Raw genomic sequence first — 21,333 nt, 5'->3', positions numbered from 1 at the left:
TGGAGAACACTGGCTCCCTCCAGAGACAGGAGGAGGCAGACCAAGTCATGAGACAGAAAGGGCTGATTCTCAACAAGCGGGAGCCTCACTGGGCACCGGCTAGGCGTTCACGCTCATGTGCGCAGACCCAGAGCAATTCTAGGTGATGTTAAAGATCACACCTGGGGGAAGCATCCACTCGGTACTGAATCTTTCTTTGACTAACGTCTGTAGGACACGGCAAATGACACTGGTCATTCTGTGCATGTGAAGAATGTTCCCACTATGGTTTTTCCAGTAATCATGTACGGATGTGAAAGTTGAACCACGAAGAAGGGTGAGCAAGAAGAATTGACGCTTTTGAACTGTGCTGCTGGAGAAGACTCTTGAGAGTCCCTTGGACTGCAAGGAGATCCAACCAGTCAATCTTAAAGGAAATAAACCCTGAATACTCATTGGAAGGACTGATGCTGAAGCTGAAACTCCAATACTTTGGCCACCCAACGCAAACAGCTGACTCATTGGAAACAACCTTGATGCTGGGAAAGACTGAGGGAAGGAGAAGGAGGCGACATGAGATGATTAGATGGCATCACTGACTCAGTGGACATGAGTCTGAGCAAACTCTGGGAGACAGTGAAGGACAGGGAAGCCTGCCGTGCTACAATCCATGGGGTTGCAGAGTCAGACATGACTGAGCGACTCAACGACAATAACTTGCATTTTAAGAATGAATGGAGACAGCAGACTCTCCACACCTCTTGGCCTGAACCCCATGGGCATACTGGGAAAAGCAAACACGATGTGTCTTCCCCCCTCTCCCCATCACCTTTACCATGAACACTTCCGCTTCACTTGGAATCTGAGGTGAGTATCCTGCCATTTTTAACCACACAAACTAAAAGCAGCATTGGGCAAGAAAAAGTAAGAGTGACCTTGCTCAGATGACTCAACATAACCATTCAGGTTCATGTATTTAAACTGAAGACACAGAAGATCCACATTTCACTGCAAATGTGAATTAACCCAAGACATTTAATTATAGATGGAAAACATTAGAAGCACTTCAAGGATATGACTTCTAGACGTAATGATAATCTGAAAACCAGGACCAGAAATTGAGGGGAAGGGTAGAAGGCTAAAGTTGTCAGATTTATTTCATACACATATGGTGATGAAGAAGAGCAGTTTCTTTTGTGCAATGTCATACTTTTGTCATTAAACATAATATTCTGTATTCTTGGCTGTGATCTAATCACTTAAACAAGATAAATAGGACATAGTCATGAACACACTTCAAAGAGTTCATCCTAGTTCATTCTACCTATTTATGAATGAAGATAGTTATTGATGGCTGTGTATGTGTGTGTGCGCATACACACACACTAACTTACTTCAGACGTGTCCGACTCTTTGTGACTCTTTGGACTATAATCTGCCAGCCTCCTCTGTTCATGGAATTTCTCAGGCAAGAACACTGGAGTGGGTTGCCATGCCCTTCTCCAGGGTATCTTCCCAACACAGGAATCAAATCTGTGTTTCTTATGTCTCCTCCATTGGCAGGCATGTTCTTTACCACTAGCACCACCTGGGAAGCCCTACTGATGGCTACCTACAATTAAAAGAAATGGAAGATACAGATTCAGAGAATGTCAAAGTTTGCATTAGCCTTCCAATCTATCTAATTCAAGCCCCTGAATTCCCAGAGTAATTAAGTGAGCATTCTTTCTCCCTTACAATCACTTCTGGAAAGGACCATGCTGGAAATACTGGCTCCAATTCCCTGAATTTTCGGTTTGTTCTGTTCAATCTTCACCCCTCCTGCTCTGGACCCACCAAACGCAACAGCAAAGGAAAACAAGCTATGGAATGAAAACCACTGAACAATGACAGTTTTGCCTGCTTTCTAGCTCCCTGTGATCTGCCCTCCACAGAGCAGCTAGAGAGAACGTTTTTAAAGCACAAGTCAGTCCTGCTGCTTGAGCCTCATAGTTAGCTCCACTGTGTTTAGATGAAAACACATCATCTGCGTCAGTGTGTCTTAACTTGGGGCCACGGATCCCTGAGCTCAGAAAGGGACAAGTTCACCTCTGTCAGGTTTCCCTACCTCAGCTGGATTTAGCCCTTCCTTCTGTGATGGTTCATTTTACGTGCCAACTTGACTGGCCCACAGGTGTCCCAATGTTTGCATAAACATTGCTTCTGAGTTTTTATTATTTATTATTTCTGAGTTAAACGTTATTTAAACATTATTCATTAACACTGAATCAGTAGATGGAGAAGACCACCCACCCCAATGTGAGTGAGCCCCATGCAATCTCTGAGAGCCTGAATAGAACAAAAAGGTGACAGAAGGGAAAACCTGCTCGCTCACCCTCTTTCTGAGTCTCACTGCTCAGCTGGGCCTTCCACCCTCGGACCGGGATCTCCACCATCAGCAGCCTTGGGTCTCCAGCTTTCAGACAACAGATCATGGGAATTCCCAGCCTCCATAACTGTGTAAACTGATTTCTCATTTATAGACAGACAGAATCTCCTATTGGTTCTGTTTCTCTGGGACGCCCTGATGAATGCATCTTCAGTTATTAATACAGCAAGCAAGACAAGTAGTTTCAGCAGTACCCAGGAGTGAGTCACAAATAAAAATCACAGATATTTTGATACAATATGACAGTTGTTGCTGACAGCTTGAAATAATGTTTACTCTCAGATCTATGTTAAAATTACAGTAGTGATGAGACCAACTTCCAAATCCGGTTAATGAATGCATCAATAAAGAAACACACATATTATTATAACGCAAATTTGTTTGACAATATTTTGATGACTGCATTTCATTATAAACCATCTCCTTCAGAATTCTATGTCTTTTATTTCATGAACTTAGTAATACTAGTCTGGGGCGAGGGCCACAGGCTCTGCCAGGCCACCACGCAGACACCTGGCACTAGAAACAACAGGTCTGTGTCCAGACACGAACCTCTGTCTCGCCCCCTAGGCTGCCCTCATCCTGCCTCAGAGTTGTTGCCTCTTCCCAGAAAAGTCCACACCCCGCCGCCCAGGGTCAGTGCTTTGTCATCACCCAGGTCTCAGCTCAAGGTCATCTCTGCAGCAAAACCGCCCTGGCCTGTCCCCTCAGTCATCTTCCAGAACAGGGCTTGGCACAGCTTTCCTGGAAAGGACCAGTAGCAAACATTTTAGGTTCTGCAGCCTTGACTCTACTGCCAGCACCTCACCCCATCTCAGCCCCAGATGATGTGCCACATGCAGAAGCATGGAGATAAAGTATTTCAATTTCTTCACGTGCAAAAGTACACTCACCACCCTCCCAGGAACCCACATAGAGGTAACAAATTTCACTCGAAAGAATAAGACGGAGTGGCACCGAGTGACCTCACTCCTGAGTCTGGGTCATAGGGTACTAAAATGTTCACCGCATTCACTGGAACGCTTGTGCTTTGAGCCCTGTAAGGACTCAACAGTCTGAAGGCCGCCGAGCTGCAAGGAAGTCCAAGCCAGTTGTCAGGTCACCTCAGCCCATCAGCTGACAGTTCAGCCAATTCCTGGGTACTCTGAAGCAGAAACAACTCATCCCAACAACGCCCTGACTGGATCAGAACTCACAGACTCCATAAGCCTCCAAAGTATCGTTTGATGTCACTAAGTTTGGACATACTTACTACGCAGCAGGAGATAAGTGGGAAAAAAACTGTGCCTGGACCATTTCTATTGCTTTGTCTATACTTCCTTTCCAGCTAAAAGGAACCAGCGATTCCTTCCACCAATAAAGTTTGCCAAATTTGTGTTCAAAACATGCAAGGTTTTTAAAACCTTGACTTTTTTTTTTCTTTTTTGAGATAAATGAGCTTCCCTGGTGGCTTAGTCAGTAAAGAGTCTGCCTGCAATGCAGGAGACCCAGGTTTGATCCCTGGGTTGGGAAGACCCCCTGGAGAAGGAAATGGCAACCCACTCCAGTATTCTTGGATTCTCCAGGATTCTCCATGGAGAATGCCATGGACAGAGGGCCGTGGGGTCACAAGAATCAGACATAACTTAGTGACTAAACCATCACCAAAAATCTCACACCCTCTTTTTATGCTACTTGAAATTTCTCAATCAATTTTTAAAACTTTATTTTAAAAATCCATAAAGGGTACTAAGAATTCCTTTACATTTTGAACCACATACCTCTCCAGATCCTGACTTTTTTTTCATAATCCTGAATGCCGTGTCAATCACTGCTCTGTCATGACAGGCCAATCACAATGATTGATCCAACAAAAAGATTCAATACTACTTCCACTGAAATACGTTCTTTTCCAAAAACTCAATCATTGAGGAATATCATTCAATATTTCAAAATTGCTTGAAAATGTTTTAATTCACTAATGTACCCCAAAAGCATAATCCACAATCTTGATTGACTACTTACAGATAATCATCCATGCTCTGCCATATCAAAATATCAAGGACATATAAGTAAGCCACAAGGGTAATTACAAAACTTTATCGGAAGGAAAGAATTTCTCATTGACCATCTGGCACGTTGTTTTATTCTTTCCAATAAAAACTCTTCTAAATTCTCCTAGATCTTCTGTAAATCACAGGAGAGTTCTCAAAGACAGTAAGTGTGGGGCTTATATCATATACAATGTTGTCATTTATCTTTCCTTTCCAATGTCTTCATTTCCTCTTTTATGCCAGTGTCTTTTTCATTCATTAGTGGCTGAAAATACTATGAGATCTTTGTTTTTCTTTTGAAGTACAGAAAGATACTTCCAGGTTTCTGAAAAAGAGACACTTAGTGACATTCAGGCAGCTTGCTTTAAAATTCTTTAAGCAGCTCAGAGAGTCAATTAGTCATTTGGTAATCTCATGCCTGTCCCTAAGATAGGCAACACTCTGAGCATATATCCTTCACATAAATTGTGTTTTCTTCAAAAACGATAAGGAAAAAATATACAGGCATCTTAACTCATCCCAATGCTTCCATCTGAAAGCTAGACTATCACCTGGTAATTAAAGCTCTAAGACTGGAGAGAAATTCAACTTAAATCTATCCAGGTCTAAGAGTGAGGATACATGAGTTACAGATAGATACGCACACACACAAGGGCACGGTTTTGAAATATTAGCCAGAGGATTGTTACTCTTTCACCATTTAAAGTGAACAATGAGGCTGAGGTTTATTGCCAAGAAGACAAAAGCAAAAAGTTGGATTCTTGGCTGTGATCGTCACATTCTGATAGATTCCCTCTCCTTCTCCATCTCCATTAAGGATTATCTTCCAGGGTCCCCCCAAATCTTTCCCTCATAAAAGTTTCACAACAATGCCTCCCAAATCCTAGTTACTTTATTGTTGTCATTCAATTGCTAAGTCGTGTCCGACTCTTTGCAACCCCACGCACAGTAACACACCAGACTTCCCTGTCCTTTACTCTCTCTCAGAATTTGCTCAAACGTATACCCAATGAATTGGTGATGCCATCCAACCATCTCATCTTCTGTTGTCCCCCCGTCTCCTGCCTTCAATCTTTCCCAGCAACATGGTCTTTGCCAATGAGCTGCCTCTTTGCATCAGGTGGCCAAAACAGATGATACCACTCTAACAGCAGAAGGAGAAGAGGAACTAAAGAGCCTCTCGATGAGAGTGAAAAAGGAGAGTTACTTTAATATGTGTTTCTTTAACAAATATTGTTTGTCTACTGTGGGCCGGGAACTATGTAGACACTGGGCGTACCGCGATAAACAGACACAACTGCCTGTCTTTTTGGAGCTTGCGATGCAGACAACAAATGAGAAAGCATACAGTGTGTCGGGTGGTGAAAAGGGTGCTGGAAGAAAATAAAGGAGAAAGGAAGAATGGAAGATGATGGATGCAACTGTAAGTAGATTGTGTTCAAGTCATGGAAGGCCTCCCTGAAAAGGTGGCACTGAACAATGACGTGAAGGATCTGAGAGAGGGAGCCAAGTGGATATCAAGGGAAAGAATGGGCCCGGTGACAAGAGTGGCCGGTGCAAAGGCCCTGGGGTGGAAAACTGCCTGAGTTCTTAAAGGAACAGCAGGGACGCCAGTGTGGCTGGGGAAATGTGGGGAGAGGAGTTGGAGGTGAGGTCAGAAGGGTAAGAGGTAGACAGACCTTATAAGGCCCTGCAGGACATGGTAAGAAGTTTGGCTTTTACTTTGGGTAAGATTGAGAGATATAGAAAGCTTTTGAGCAGAAAGTGAGATGGCCTGGGGGAGAAGGGAGAGCAAGGGGGAAAGTGAGGTGGTGAGGGGGAAGGCTGTCATCCAGGAGGGAGGGGATGGGGGTTCGTGGCAGGCGGAGCACAGAGGAGATAACGGATGGAGTGGCGAGGGGGGATCGCATTGAGGTGAGGCCAGTAGGGTTAGCCATTTGGAAGAAAAAGAGAAGCTGACAATACCACGGTTTTGTGACCTATGCACCTAGAAAGACGGATTTCCATTTCTGCAGAGGGGAAGCAAGCCAGATGAACAAATGTAAGCGGGAACCAGGAATTTAGCAAAGAAACTTCCAGGTCATCTTCTCTGTCAACCATCACGTCTCATAAAAAATAAACAAATAAAGGAATTCCCCCTAAAATTTTATTAAGGCTTTCTGTTAAATAAAAGAACTCAGTCTCTCTTCTCTCCAAATATACTACACAAGGAAAACGAAAAACTTTTTAAAGAAGAAATTGGGGACTCCCCTGGTGGTCCAGTGGATCCGGATCTATCTGCCAGTGCAGGGGACAAGGGTTCAGTCTCTGGTCCAGGAGGGTTCCACAGGCCACAAGGAAGCTGAGACCATTGCCACGACTACTGAGCCTGCGCACCCTAGAGCCTGTGATCCGACACGAGAGAAGGCACTGCAAGGACTAGCCAAGCACCACACCTGGAGAGCAACCCCTCCTCGGGCAGCTAGAGAAAGCCCACGCACAGCAGCGAAGACCCACACAGCCATAAATAAATAAAAATGTTTTAAGTATCCAAACTAAATAAATAAATGGTTTTTAAACATTCTCTCCCGTTCAAAGCAAGCACTCAGGTAGTAAGATTATTTTTTTTCTTCATCTTGAAAGTTCCCTCCAAAGAAATCACTTTTATGGGTACAATCCTGATTTCCCCAAACCAGCAACGTTACCACATTCTCCTTGCATGCCGTATGCGTCACCTACAAAGGTCTGCGTGTGAACGTGTGCCTGTGTTTGTACATGGACATGAAGCAACAGCTACTGTTTTGAAGACACATCTATTTTATCCTTGAGAATCAAAGCATCTCAGAGCGGCTCAGGGCAAGGTCTCCAATCTGCCTATCACAACAGTTAGTGGCAGCAATGACGCCGAGTTGCTTCTCGATGAAACAGTAGATCAACTGAACGCCCTTTTGCATTAAAAGCAAAGCACGATTCAAAAGACGAAACGCACACCTACTGACCCCCATTCATTTTTCCATCCGTCACCTAAAGCTTGCTAAGTTTAATGGCCTGTGAAACATTCTCTAAGAGGAGAGAAAGAGGAAGCAATCAGTGTGGCTTTCCCCATTTCCCTCTGTCTCCTACCAGACAGCTTATATATTTCTCTCCATATCCCGTATACTCCTCTCCCTCCGAGGGCTCAAGTGTCAGACAGAGAAAACGCTTACCACTGTCAGGTGTTCTGCTGCGGCAAGTAACTGTTAAGTCAACGGGCAGCTTTCGAAGGGGCCTCCGTAAACGGCTCCGAGCAGCGCGGTGCTCCTGTTGTGCAGAGCTTCGGCCTCAGCCTGGAATCCTATGAATCGGGTATGAAGGGGACAGGCAGCTTTATTTCTCAACTGAAAACCTGCGACAGCCAGTCACTGGAGGCAATCTATAAAGTCTCAGGCCTGTCACAGGCAGTGCTTTCAAAATGACCTATTCAGAAAGCTAATGTTCCCTGGAGTACAGAGAACAGCGAAAATAATGAACCACTGCCCCCATAAAACATTTTGATAAATACCCCACTTAATAGGCCACTTCTCCAGGATTCATCTTCTCAGAATCCAGTCTTCCTCCCAAGCTCACGTGAGCTATCCATGGACGGTAACCGAAAACTATTTTTATCCCACTCTGCATGAAAAAGATCTACTAGCAACATCTACGCACAGTGAATACTTTCTCATTCTCCCAAGAATGGTCTTTGGCCAGGTCTTTGGTGCCTGGAGAGACATCTGAATGTAAGTTTCTACATCACATAAGGCCTTCTCCGTAACCTTCTCTGGTGACAGCTATGTTTCCACTGGAATCATTTCTCAGCAGACGGCGAGCTCACCCAGACAGAGGCTCTGCCATGTTCGTGTCTGTCTGCTTCACAGAGCTAGGAACATTTCTTCAGGCATGATTTGCATTGTGTTGAGCGGCTGTTTGACTTGATTTGAAACATCTGCTTTAAGTCATCAATGAGCAGTGTATTAGCCAGGGTTCTCCAGAGAAATAAAACCAACAGGATAGATGCAGATCCCCGGAAGAGGAGATTGATTACAGAAATTCACTCGTACAATTACAGACCCTGAGAAGACCCACGATCTGGGACTTCTCTGGTCCAGTGGAAAACACTCTACCTTCCAATGCAGGGGGCTCAGATTCAATCCCTGGCCAGGGAATTAAGATCCCACATACCCAATGGGGTGGCCAAAAATAAAATAAACGTATTCTCCACCTGCAGAAACAAAGGAAGTCCCACGCCTGCCACCCGCAAGCTGGAGAACCCAGATAGTTGGTGTTGGAGTTCAGTTCGAAGCCCTGAGGATCAGGAAGCTAATGGCACAAGTCCTGATCTGAGTCTAAAAGCCCAAGGCCCAGGAGCACCCCCGTGCTAGGGAAGGAGAAGGTCATCTCCGCTCAGGCAGAGAGTGAGTTGGCCCGTCCTCCGCCATTTTGTTCTGGTCAGGCCCTCAGGGGATCGGATGAAGCTCACTCACGTGGGGAAGGGTGATCTTCTTTACTCCATCTACTGGTTCAAATGCTGATCTCTTCTGGAAACACCTTCACAGACACTTCCAGGAATAATGTTTTACCAGCTTCGCCCAGTCAGGGGGACACAAAACTAATCATCACAAGTGGGGTTGAAAATATTGAAAGAAATCAGTCTTTCTACACTTGTAACATCACCGCTGCTTACAATAACAGTCTTCTCTTAACTAAGAGCTCTAACCCCACAGGGATGCCTTCATCAAGGAGTTCTACAGCTTAGTGCTTTACTAGTGGTGGGATCACACATCACATGAAAGTCGCCCACTCTGTCCTACTCTTTTGCGACCCTCTGGACTGTAGGTCCATGGGATTTTCCAGGCAAGAATAGTGGAGTGGGTTGCCATGTCCTCCTCCAGGGGATCTTCCCAATCCAGGATTCGAACCTGGGTCTCCTGCAATGCAGGCAGATTCTTTGCTGTCTGAGCCACCAGGGAAGCATCTATTTCCCTGCCACACCCAATACACCAGCCCCCAGCCATTGAATCAATGGGGGATGGGCTTTTGTATTCACAGCAAAACTGGCCCTAAAGTACTTAAATTCTATTATCAAAGAAACTGGTAGATTCTCACTAATTTCTTTCTAAGATACTCAGGTATGCTCTTCTATGTAAAAAAAAAAAAAAAATACAACTAATTATCATGCACTCAAATAACCACAACATTCCAACCAGCAAATACCCCAAAACGAGGGCCACTCAGAACGCATGCAGAGAGGCTGCTGGACTTTATGTCTTCAAGGAACAACTCAGTAGAGGAGTTATTACTCCTTATGAGATCTCTGCCGAGGAGTTGGCACAGAATGTTCCTTCAGTAGCACTGCACAAGAGCACAACACTTTTGAAAAATTTTTTTAAAAACCACTAATTCCTTCCTACACAAACTTTAATCTTTTGGGTGCCAGCTGTGACTTCTTCAATTACAAAGAAAAAAGGCAGATCTCATAGTAAGGTAATATCCTGGAAGTACATTTTTCTCCTCAGAAACTAATAAGGGCACTTACCCCCTTGGGAAACCAGGAGGTAAGAAGAACCATCATTGAAAGGAATGTTGTAAAGCCATTTATGTGCTATTTTGAGAATGGAAGATTTCTAAGCATTGTGAAGTTACTAGACATCCCATGAAGGGACTTTTGGGTATTCTTTCATGACCTGCAAGAGGAATTCTCTCCACCCCAATGAGCTCCTTTCCACTTGGTTCTCAAAACAAGCTCTCATAGCTCTCCTCCAGGTCATAGAACACTGGTTGCACAGAGCAATTCCAAGACTCAGGGTATAGACTCAACATCTATAACAAAGAGGCCCTCAGTACTGTTGCTGCTACTGCTGCTGCTAAGTCACTTCAGTCATGTCCAACTCTGTGCGACCCCGTAGACGGCAGCCCACCAGGCTCTTCAGTCCCTGGGATTCTCCGGGCAAGAACACTGGAGTGGGTTGCCATTTCCTTCTCCAATGCATGAAAGTGAAAAGTAAAAGTGAAGTCCTTCAGTCATGTCCGACTCTTAGCGACCCCATGGACCACAGCCTACCAGGCTCCTCTGTCCATGGGATTTTCCAGGCAAGAGTACTGGAGTGGGGTGCCATCGCCTTCTCCGAGTACTGTTGCTGGAAAATGACAAAGCATATTTCTGTTCTTATTGTCACACAAAGGTCAATGGATGACTCAGGCAAGTGGCTCACTTGCAGCCTGGGATGCAGGGTGCCTCTTCAGGGCAGCTGCCATGAAAGCGGCTCACCCAGGCTCACAAAGTTCCGGCCTCTGCTGGGCTGGCGGCTGAGACACACAAGAAGGTCAAAGGCAGATAAAAGTGCAGAAGTGAGAAAGTTGTTGGGACTTCCCTGCTGGTCCAATGGCTAAGACTCTACACTCCCAATGCAGGGGGCCCAGGTTTGATCCCTGGTCAGGGAACTAGATCCCGCATGCTGCAACTAAAGATCTGACACAACCAAATAAATAAATAAACAAACCCTGTGGCTCATTCAGTAAAGAACCTGCCTGCAGTGCAGAAGACCACCTGAAAGGCAGCAGACCTGGGTTCAGTCCCTGTGTCAGATCAGGTAGATCCTCTGGAGAAGGAAATGGCAATTCACTCCAGTATTCTCGCCTGGAAAATTTCATGGACAGAGGAGCCTGTTGGGCTACAGTCCATACAGTCCCAAACAATTTGACACCACTTGGCAACTAAACCACAGCACAGACCAAAGAAAGAAGAAAACTGTTGTGTAACCGGCAGGTGAGGCTCCGCAAAGAGCCACCTCTCTCCCCCTTTATTAAATAAGGATTTAAGAACTCCAAGAGGGAGAGTGGACCTCGCATTTCCCTTCATCCAGGGAAAGAAGGTGAAAGCAGGTACCATCTGCCTACTGTGGTTACTCACCCAGCAGGCTTGAGCCTCCAGTCTCTCAAGGTCATATGACCTCAGCATCAAAGCACCGGCGGTGGTGGACGTGGCCCACCGTGGCTTGGTGGGCGTGGCCATCTCTTCTCTTCCTGGCATCGCTTATTTGCTATCTTGGTTTAAGTCTATTTTAATTGTCCAGAGTGTCAAGTGCCTTCCTCTGTTCTCACTGAAACTATCTAGTGATGCTTTTGGGAGAAGCAGGTTCCCAGACCTCTCAACCACCCTCCAGGATTGGGGAACAGAGAAAGAAAACAAGGGACAGATATCCTTTTTAAAGGACGTGACCAGGAATTTTCCCCCATCACTTCTGCACGTGACCCACTAGACAGGAAGCCTTGTCCCCAGGTGTGCCTCAGGTGGGGTGCTTTCTCCGTGACAGGAACCCTGAAATTCCCACTTCCCGAGATGCCCCTCAGACCAGGAAAACCCGAGACGATTTGTCACCCTACAGAGGAATCCTTCAACTGAATGTCAGAGGGAGAGGGGACTTCCCTGGCAGTCCAGGGGTTAAGACTCTGCACTTCCGAAGCAGGAGGTATGGGTTTGATCCCAGGTCCAGGAGCTAAGATCTCACACGCAGTGTCTCACAGCCAAATAAAAATAATTAATTCAGTTAAAAATAAAAAGGAGGGAGTTGAGAATATAGCAAAACACTCATTAAAGGAAAAACTAAGAGGGGAGAATGAACACTGGGACCGATTAACCACCCCTGCCCCACACCCTCTGACTATTTCACAAATAGAGGACAGCTTTCCTTCACTATTCACCTGTCCGCTGCTGCCAATCCTGTCATCCCTGGGTGAATATGAGAACTTCAGGGGGTGGACACAGGCGTATCTATTTGACAAGCACCTCCTGCCTCACAGATTACTAACATGAATATAGACGATGTGCAGACTACAGACGGGACAGAGGACAGGTGTTGGAATATCAGGAGCGTGTGTCTCAGATCTGAGGTTAACAGCCGTGTCTAACCTTTACCTGTGCTTCCTTGCATTTTCCAATCTTCTCCAGTGGTTGTTCGTTGCTTTCATGACTAGAAGTTCCCATCATCTACAAAACGCTTGTTAACCAGTAGTTCCCAGTAGGAGAAGCGGGCCCGACTCTCTGCCTCCACGTCTGTAGTGGAGATACCTATAAACCCACTGTGAATCTTCCCATGTGCACTATTTTATAAACATTCATGGGCTCCTGTTATCTTGCAGAGTAATTATTATACTGCCAGTTTACATGGGGGAACTCTGAGACTTTGGGAGTTTAATGATCTAATACAGTTGCTAGCTAACAAGGGAACAAACAGCTGTTTCTCAGAAGCCTGAAATAATCATTTCTAACGTTCACTGGTGCTTTCTACAGGCCAAGTACTGCCCTAAAAATTTCACAGATTTTAATTCACTTAACAGTCATGACAAGCCTCACAGCCTGGTTCTAATGGGACACTCTGAGATTTGATGTTGCACAGACAAGGAAAGTAACTTGTCCAGAGTCTCATAACTTGTTAATGATGCCTAACGGTTATCCCACTGCTGCCAGCTCTAATTAGATTCTCAGGTGGCACAATGGTAAAGAATCCACCTGGCAAAGAATCTGCCTGGCAATGCGGGAGATGCTGGAGTCCTGGGTTTGATCCCTAAGTTGGAAATATCCCCTGGAATAGGAAATGGCAACCCATTCCAGTATTCTTGCCTGGGAAATCCTATGGACAGAGGAGCCTGGTGGGCTACAGTCCAGAGCATCACAAAGAGTCAGATACGATTGAGCACACATTCACCCAACCATTATCCTAGCTGAATTCTCTAAACTCTAAAAGTCTTAGGGCTTTCCTTCTGAAGTGCACAAAACGGGGTTATTTGCTGAAAAGGAATACTAGGATCACGGAAACCTTTCTTCTGTTTGCAGATAAGTTGAAAATTTTAACGGGACAAAAATCAGGATATTCAATTAAACGCATGGAGAATCAGCAGGAGAACCATTCGGTCATTTTGTCGGTGTCCTTCACAGACTAAACTCCCTCCCGACACAGTAAAGTGCCCGGTTACAACAGCAGCCATCCGCAAGGGCAGGCGGCCTTTCCTTCCTGTCATCAACTGATTTTCACAACAACTGCTTGTATTCTGATTTTGCATTTATTTTACCTGCCCCAAATAATTCCTGCCCTCCCATCCCATTGTCCAGATGGTCTAAAATTTTCTCTAATATCCAACCTATTCCGAACTTGAGTCTACAAATTTCTTTTTTCCCGTGTTAGCCGGAAGGTTCAAAGCTGGGAGCAACTTCTTGAAACCTCAATGCATTTTGCATTTAATGCTTTCAAGTGCAAATTTCAGGCATATACTTTATAGTTAATCTTACAGAAAGTTTACCATTAGAAACATTATGACAATGCACTATAACACTATTCCATGAATGGGGGGTAAAAAACATATATTTCAGAACCTCAAGATCTGAAAATGTTCATGGACAGCATCTGGTCCAGGAATCATTGCCCAGGGGGCCTCATACCTCACTTACTGGCCTCCAAACTTTGATCAATGGTGAAAATCAGTGTTTGCTACAAATAAAAGCAAATAATGTTCCAACAGCATGTGTCAGATAGAAGGTTAAGGTAAAGTCCCACACCTTGGCTCACAGTAGACAAGAACTTGCTTCAAGTTAGTAATGAAGGACAGAGCAAGTGTATGCTGGGGCCAGGGAAACACTGGATCTTAGCGACCAGGGAAGGGTGGTACCTGGTGGTAAGCAAGACTCCTCAGTCAGGGCACAGGTGGTCCCACCCAGAGCACGATCATCTGGCAACAGTTCAGTGTCTCAGGGAGGCCAAGGCACTGCAAACACGAACTGGGCCCCAACAACTTGGGGAGAAAGTGAGGACTACTGGAGTATTTACGGCACTGTACAGTCAAAGCTATGGTTTTGTCAGTAGCCACGTATGGATGTGAAAGCTGGACCACAAAGAAGGCTGAGCGCCAAAGAATTGATGCTTTTGAAGTGTGGTGTTGGAGAAGACTTTTGAGAGTCCCTTGGACAGCAAGAAGATCAAACCAGTCCATCCTAAAGGAGATCAATCCTGAATATTCATTGGAAGGACTGATGCTGAAGCTGAAGCTCCAATACTTTGGCCACCTGATACAGAGAGCTGTCTCACTGGAAAAGACCCTGATGCTGGGAAAGATTGAGGGCAGGAGGAGAAGGGAGGAACAGAGGATAGGATGCTTGGATGGCATCACCAATTCAATGGACGTGAACTTGGGCAAAGTCTGGGAGATGGTGAGGGACAGGGAAGCCTGGAGTGCCGCAGTCCATGGGGGTAGGAAGAGGAGGACAAATTGGTGATTGAAGAATAATAAAAAGTCCCTTTAATGAGGGCTCCACCTCCATGACCTAACCACCTCCCCAAAGTCCCAGCCCCACACACCATCATGTTGAGGGTCAGGATCCCAGCAGATAAATCTGGAGGAACACAAACCTTCAGGACCTCATAATAAATCACAAGACAGTTAGGCTGTGCCTACAGGCTCACCCCCAGAGCTCATCTGCTCACCTAAATGCTGGCCAGATCTCCCTACTCCTTTCCTTCTTGGACCTCTCTACGTGACACCTGAGCCAGCATTGTTGCTGGACTCCAGCCCTCGTTCCGTATTCCCTGACCACCTGTCTTCTAAGACCCTTACACATGGAGTTCGCTCCTGAACTTGACCTTGCTCTATCCCCCTGGACCTTGGCAGCCAGCTTCCTTCCCAGAGCGGCAGCCTTTTCCAGCAGAGACAGTAATTCCACAGCCCAGCTCTGTAATGTGCATACCCCACCCCAAGCAGGGCAACGCTGATAGCAAGCCCAGGGTTTCCAGTGGTCACTTCCTCCCACCATCTGCTGAGACGGCCCACAACTGCCACCCTGCATCTCCTTCAGGCTCTCACATCCAGCATCAATCATGGATCATGTGACTTAATGCATTCAGATATATCTTTATCTAGTCACTGACTCAATGGTCATCATCCGGCGTGTGCCAGGCATGGAGCTGGACACGTGGGGACACAGGAAGCATTAAAGAAAAACACAAAAGAACAGGGAAGCTCTGGTGGCTCAGTGGTAAAGAATCCACCTGCCAACACAGGAGTCACGGGCTCTATCCCTGATCCATAAAGATTCCACATCCCGCAAAGCAACGAAGCCTGCATGCCACAACCACAGAGCCCATGTGTCCTAGTGCTGGGGTCCAGCCTCAGCAGAGTCCAGGGGTACCCTTTGGATGAGCGGCATCGGCGAGAAAAGAAAGAAAACAAAGTGAGTCGAGTCTTGGTTGAGTGCAAAATCAAGACTACTTTATTTTCTTCACATCAGTGCTTAAATACCCTAAAACCAACAATTTCAAAGAGAGGAGAATGTCTTGATAAGATCGTACCAATTTGGATGGGCTCTTAAAACATCAAGGCCACAAGGCAAGAAAAACGACTTTATTGTGTAGCAATTAGTCAGCTGTGAAAGTTATAAACAAGCCTTATCTTGGGAGCCTCAGTCCTTGGCAGACTTTATGGCTCCATAGGTAGCATGGTATCTGGGTTTGGGCTCCACCCCCAAACATCTGCAGAGACAATTTTCTACACTAATGCTATATGCTTACTTATTTTGTTATCTACCTTTATCTCTATGTTTTCTTCTAGTGTACTCCCAGGCACACCATAGACAGGGGGCAGGGAGACATAGCAGCAAACACTGTGTGTGAAGCTGAGGGCCAAGGGTCTCATGGGCTCCCTCCAGATCTCACCCTAAGGGGCCCTTCTAAACTCGTGCTTGTGGACTGTTTAGGCCTATTGTTAGCAGACTTAGTTTTATGCCAGGGTGCTTTGTGCAGTCATGAGCATTCCAAATTCTAAATTGACATTTATAAACCCAACAGGGCCAGAAGGGGTAGGATGTTCTGTGTAAAGATATTTTCCTCATCCTTGGCCTGTTTATAGGGACCCATGCACCCCCAGGGACTGTATTGCTACCATGCAAAGGTTTCAAGGGGGATTTTTGAACAGGAGTCAGAAAAATTCTTAGCATAGAGGACTACCAAGCATCAGAAAGAGAAAAGACAGAGTAGATGATGGGGTGGCCCCAAGAAATCCCCAGAGGTCTGGACGGCCTTGCGTGCCAGCTCCTCGAACCAAGACCTTGTCATAGGCAGGGTCTCTCTTGCTGGCCCCCGACATCCTAGAGTCTGTGCTTCCCAATGAGGGAAACCGCTGCAAGGAGAGGCCCTTGCTCTGCAACTCGAGAGTAGCCCCTACTCGATGCCAAGGAGAGAAATCCCGTGCAGCAGTGAAGACCTGGCCCAGCCAAAAACAAAGAAACAAATATGTCTTAAAAGTGAACGCACCGGCCCTGAGCGCATTGTCTCACACATCAAGCCTGGACTGTCGATCTGTTTCACATATGGTAATATACATGTTTCAATGCTGTTCTCTCAAATCATCCCACCCTCGCCTTCTCCCACGGAGTCCAGAAGACTGTTCTTTACATCTGTGTCTCTTTTGCTGTCTCGCATACAGGGTCATCATGGGGAGGGAGGTGGGAGGGGGGTTCAGGTTTGGGAACACATGTATACCCATGACCGATTCATGTCAACATATGGCAAAAACCACTACAATATTGCAATTAGCCTCCAATTAAAATTAATTAATTAATTAAAAAACCCACTACAATATTGCAATTAGCCTCCAATTAAAATAAATTAATAAATTTAAAAAAAACTAATGTGCACACAAACTACCATAAAAAATAAATAAAAATAAAAGTGAATGGTATGAAAATCATAAAAACAAAAGCACAAAAACAGGCCCTGTCCTCAAAGAGCCCGCACACTCAGAGAGAGAAGTGCATTCAGGACTCACCAGCTGCAGAGGGACCAGCCTGGCAAGCGCCAAGGGAGAGAGGCGGCTCAGGGGCAGGGGCCATCAGGAGGAAGGTGAGAAATCGGGGCAGCAGGAGTAGCCAGGGGGGCAGGCAAGGCTTCGCCTCGACGTGTGAGTTGAGTCTGATAGGAGAGCAGCCATTTCCCAGCAGACGGGGAACCCCTCCAGTGGGAGCCGCAGGAGTGCCCCCAAAGAGGCGCCGAGCAGCCATGTGTTCAGAGGCCCCCCGGCCCATCAGGGGGACCACAGGCCGGTGAGGGCGGCGAGAACCCCAGGGCGCTGTCTCGGGCTCAGTCCCAGGAGAGCTGACACCACCTTGGGAGCAGCTCTCCCCACTCGCCTGTCACCCCGCCATGCGCTGCGGGAGCTCAGAAGCCCACCTGCAAAGTCATCTGCAGATGTTGGGACACTCGTCCATCCCAGAGTTGTTGCCTGGGGCTGAGGTCAACCTGAGGGCTCCTTCCCTCACGTGTCTGCTGCCTGGGGTGGACAAACAGTACCGGGGTGGGCAAGAGGACTGGGGAGAGGATGGCAGGAGGCAGGGCGGCGAGGTGCAGAGCCTGAGGCCCCGGGAACCCCGCCCTCAGCTGTCCCAGACCCAGACCATTTGAATCTTCCCAGGAGTGCTTTCTGTGAAGCATATCCTTCAACAGTGAAACAGCCTTACAAGGAAGGGGTTCCCGTTGGCATCCTCACCATACGGTCCGGAACACTGAGGGGAGAGGATTTAGATGATTTGCCCAAGAGTCCTCAGTAGGTAGAATGAGGACTAGAGCCCAGATGTCTGACCCCAGAGACGTAAAGGCCCCCATGACCCACATGACTGAGTGCACTTGGCTGCCCACCCTCTGTCCCCATCACTGCCCCGTCTCCCCTGTCTGGTCGCCGTTCCCCACCCACCGTGTGCTAGTCACCGTCAGAGGGACAGGCCAGGTAATGGTGAGTGAGAAAGAGGAGGAGAAGCAAAGGAAAAGCCCCTCCAAGCAGTGAGGGCATCGCAGATGGAAGGGGGGGTGGAAGCCGAGCGAGACTACTCAGCTGCCCATCTCACAGCCGCCCCTCCTGCCCCTGCATGACCTCCTGCCCACCACGGTGAAGGCAGCAGGGCTGAGCAAAGGAAGGGAAGCTAGAGGACACCCCACAGGGGCCCTCGCCCATGCCACGCCCCACTCTCCCCTCCCACCCTCTCCCTGGGGACCTGATTCCAGGATCCTACAAGGATGCTCCTCTGACGCTTCCCCTGGGCTCCTGGGACCACAGACCAGCCCACTGTCCACCACCCACACCTGCTGGAACTAACTCTAAGGACAATTCAGGAAGCAACTGACTTGCACCTGGAGACCCCACTGCCCGGGCCCTGAGACAGTGGGGGTGGCATTCCCACATCTCCGTGACACGTGGGGATGTCCCCAGGCTCAGAGCACTGCAGCTGTCCAGGCACTGCTCACTGATGGACACGCAATAACTTCCTTCATGCTTAACTTAAACTGGCTCCATAGATCAACTCCCTGCTCTACAACTACCCCCATATGCACATCTCTGGAGAAACAGGCTCAGGCTTCTAAATAATTTCCGATCAACCATTTGGGACACAGAAACGTTCTAAGTCATTTTGCAGGATTAGTCTCCTTTGCGTTCACAGGCTCCACAAACAGGAATTCAGTGCTTGGTAGGTCCTGGGTATTGTGCGGTTATTGGAATGCAGGCACACTGTGAAGGGCTCACATTTACAGGTGAGCACATTTTCTAACGTGAGAGTGGTTAGGGAGGAACCGTGACGCACCCTGGAGGACAGCAGAGGGCCAAGTGAATTACGCGGGGTTGACTGAGTGAGGGGCTCCAGGCGCCTGGACTTCCCTGTGGCTCAGAAGGTGAAGAATCTGCCTGCAATGCAGGAGATCCCAGTTTGAACCCTGGGTTGGGAACATCCCCTAGAGAAGGGAAAGGCTACTCACTCCAGTATTCTTGTCTGGAGAATTCCATGGACAGAGGAGCCTAGTGGGCTACAGTCCATGGGGTTGTAAAGAGTGAGACAAGACTGAATGGCTAACACTTTCGCTTCCACTCCAGGCTACGCGGTCTAACCAGGGAGAGGAGGGATGAGGAAGGGTCTTCAGGCTCAGGAAGCAGATTACGAAAAGCCCAGAGGCACCGAGGAGCCAAGCATTCCGGGAAGCAGAAAACTGCCGTGTATCTCTAGCAGATGTGGGCGTGGAGGACAAAGCAAAGGCGGCCAGGAAGATGAAGCTTTGAATGCCCTGTTTAGGATTCCAGACTTGACCTAAGTCTGATGGCAATCGAGAGTCATCAGGAGATTTTAAGCAGGGAGAAGCATGATCAGACTGGTGTAGGAAGACAACTCTTACAGTGGAGTGAAGAATAGCTTGGTGGGAAGAAGCCGGCCTGGGAATCAAGATAAATCAGGTCATCTGCAGTCTGAGCCACCTTCCTGCCTGGACTCTGAAATGTGTGTCCTGAATTGATTCCTCAAATTGCCACACAAGGATAACAACCCAGTCGAAATGATAGCATCTGTATCCACCAATTTAAACTCCATTATTATAACCGTCCAGAGCAGTGTGTTACTATTTCAAACAAAGAGGTACCACTAATACACAAGGCAGGTCGTTGAGCTTCCTGACTGGAGATGCTCAAGGTTGCAATGACATACGAACGATGCCGGCAGCGTCGCGTTTCATCAGAATGAGGTTCCTTCCTTTTGTCTTGGCATCCACATCCCTCCTACTCCAAAAAGCCTCCCTCTGCACTAACATTCTTGGCGATTCTGATGGCTTATACAAAAGGCATTTCTGGTTCAAGGCCTTAAATACTGTTCTTGTTGCTTTTTTATTTTTCTCTTTTGTTTCCAGGCAATTGAAATTTATCACCATGATCTCTGCAGAACATCAGATATTCTCTTTCAAACTTTTCCCTGCGCACATGTGCGGTTATTTTGTGGCCGCGCTTTCACTGTCTTGCTCTGGTTTGCAGGTAGAGTTGACATCTGCTACTCTTCTTCATGTCTCCTGAATCCCTTCCCTTTGTAAGAATCTGTCTGCAATGCAGAAGACACGGGTTCAAGCCCTGGGTCAAGAAGATATCCTAGAGGAGGAAATGGCAACCCACTCCAGTTTTCTAGTCTGGAAAATCCCATGGACAGAGGAGCCTGGGGGCTACCGTTCATGGGGTCACATAGAGTCAGACATGACTGAGTGACTAGCAACACCCCCACCCCACTCTTCCTCTGTGTGGTGAGGGGGTCTGATCCCACCTCTACAGGTACAGAGGCTATCCCAGGACCCGAGCCAGTCCAATGAGTCTATTATCCCCCTAGACACAGGGGTCCTTCAGGGACAGGCAGGTGACCAAGGCTGGGCTGGTGAGAAGCACCCCTGGTATCATTAGAGATACCAAGAGGTTCTTGGAGATTTTAATAGGAAAAACTGGAGGCAAAATCCACACCCAGATCTATTTGGCTCCTCTGTCACATGACACCCCCAGGTGAGTGCACATCTCTCAGCCTCACAGTCCTACTGCGGCACTAAACACAGAGCACAGCCAGGAACCGCCTTGAGAAAGAAACAGCAGAGGTTGGCAGAGCTCTGGAGGAGCACGGGAAGCCCGGGGACACAGGAGGTCCTCCTGGAAGAACTTTGTGGGAGCGTCAGGAAGCAAGAAGACTGCCCAGAGAATCTCTGGAGAAGGGTGAGGAAGCCCAGAGAAGCAGGAGGCTTCAGAGGTTTTCCCGGGCAATCAGTGTTCAAGGAAGGTTTTGCCAAGGAAATTTGAGGTTTCAAAGAATAAAGAAGACTGTTAGATGGAGAAAGATTGAGAAAATAATTGCAAAGAGAGAAACCCACTCAGCAAAAACAGGGAGGAGACGAGAACACGGCAGTGGATCAGCAGTATCAGCTTTCTCTCCTCATCAAAAGAGCTGGCCGGTTGGAAGAAATATCTAGGAAGCTGGTATGGAGGGCAGGAGACAATCCAGACACCTAGAGAAGTGGACACGGCCACCAGGTGACCCTCAGGTCCCCTAACTGACATCTGCCGTTCAGAAAGGCA

The sequence above is a fragment of the Moschus berezovskii genome, chromosome 26 (genome assembly GCF_049115385.1).
Source record: "Moschus berezovskii isolate FMDL1 chromosome 26, NW_MosBer_1.0, whole genome shotgun sequence".
Taxonomy (NCBI): domain Eukaryota; kingdom Metazoa; phylum Chordata; class Mammalia; order Artiodactyla; family Moschidae; genus Moschus; species Moschus berezovskii.
Note: the sequence above shows the minus strand (reverse complement) of the source record.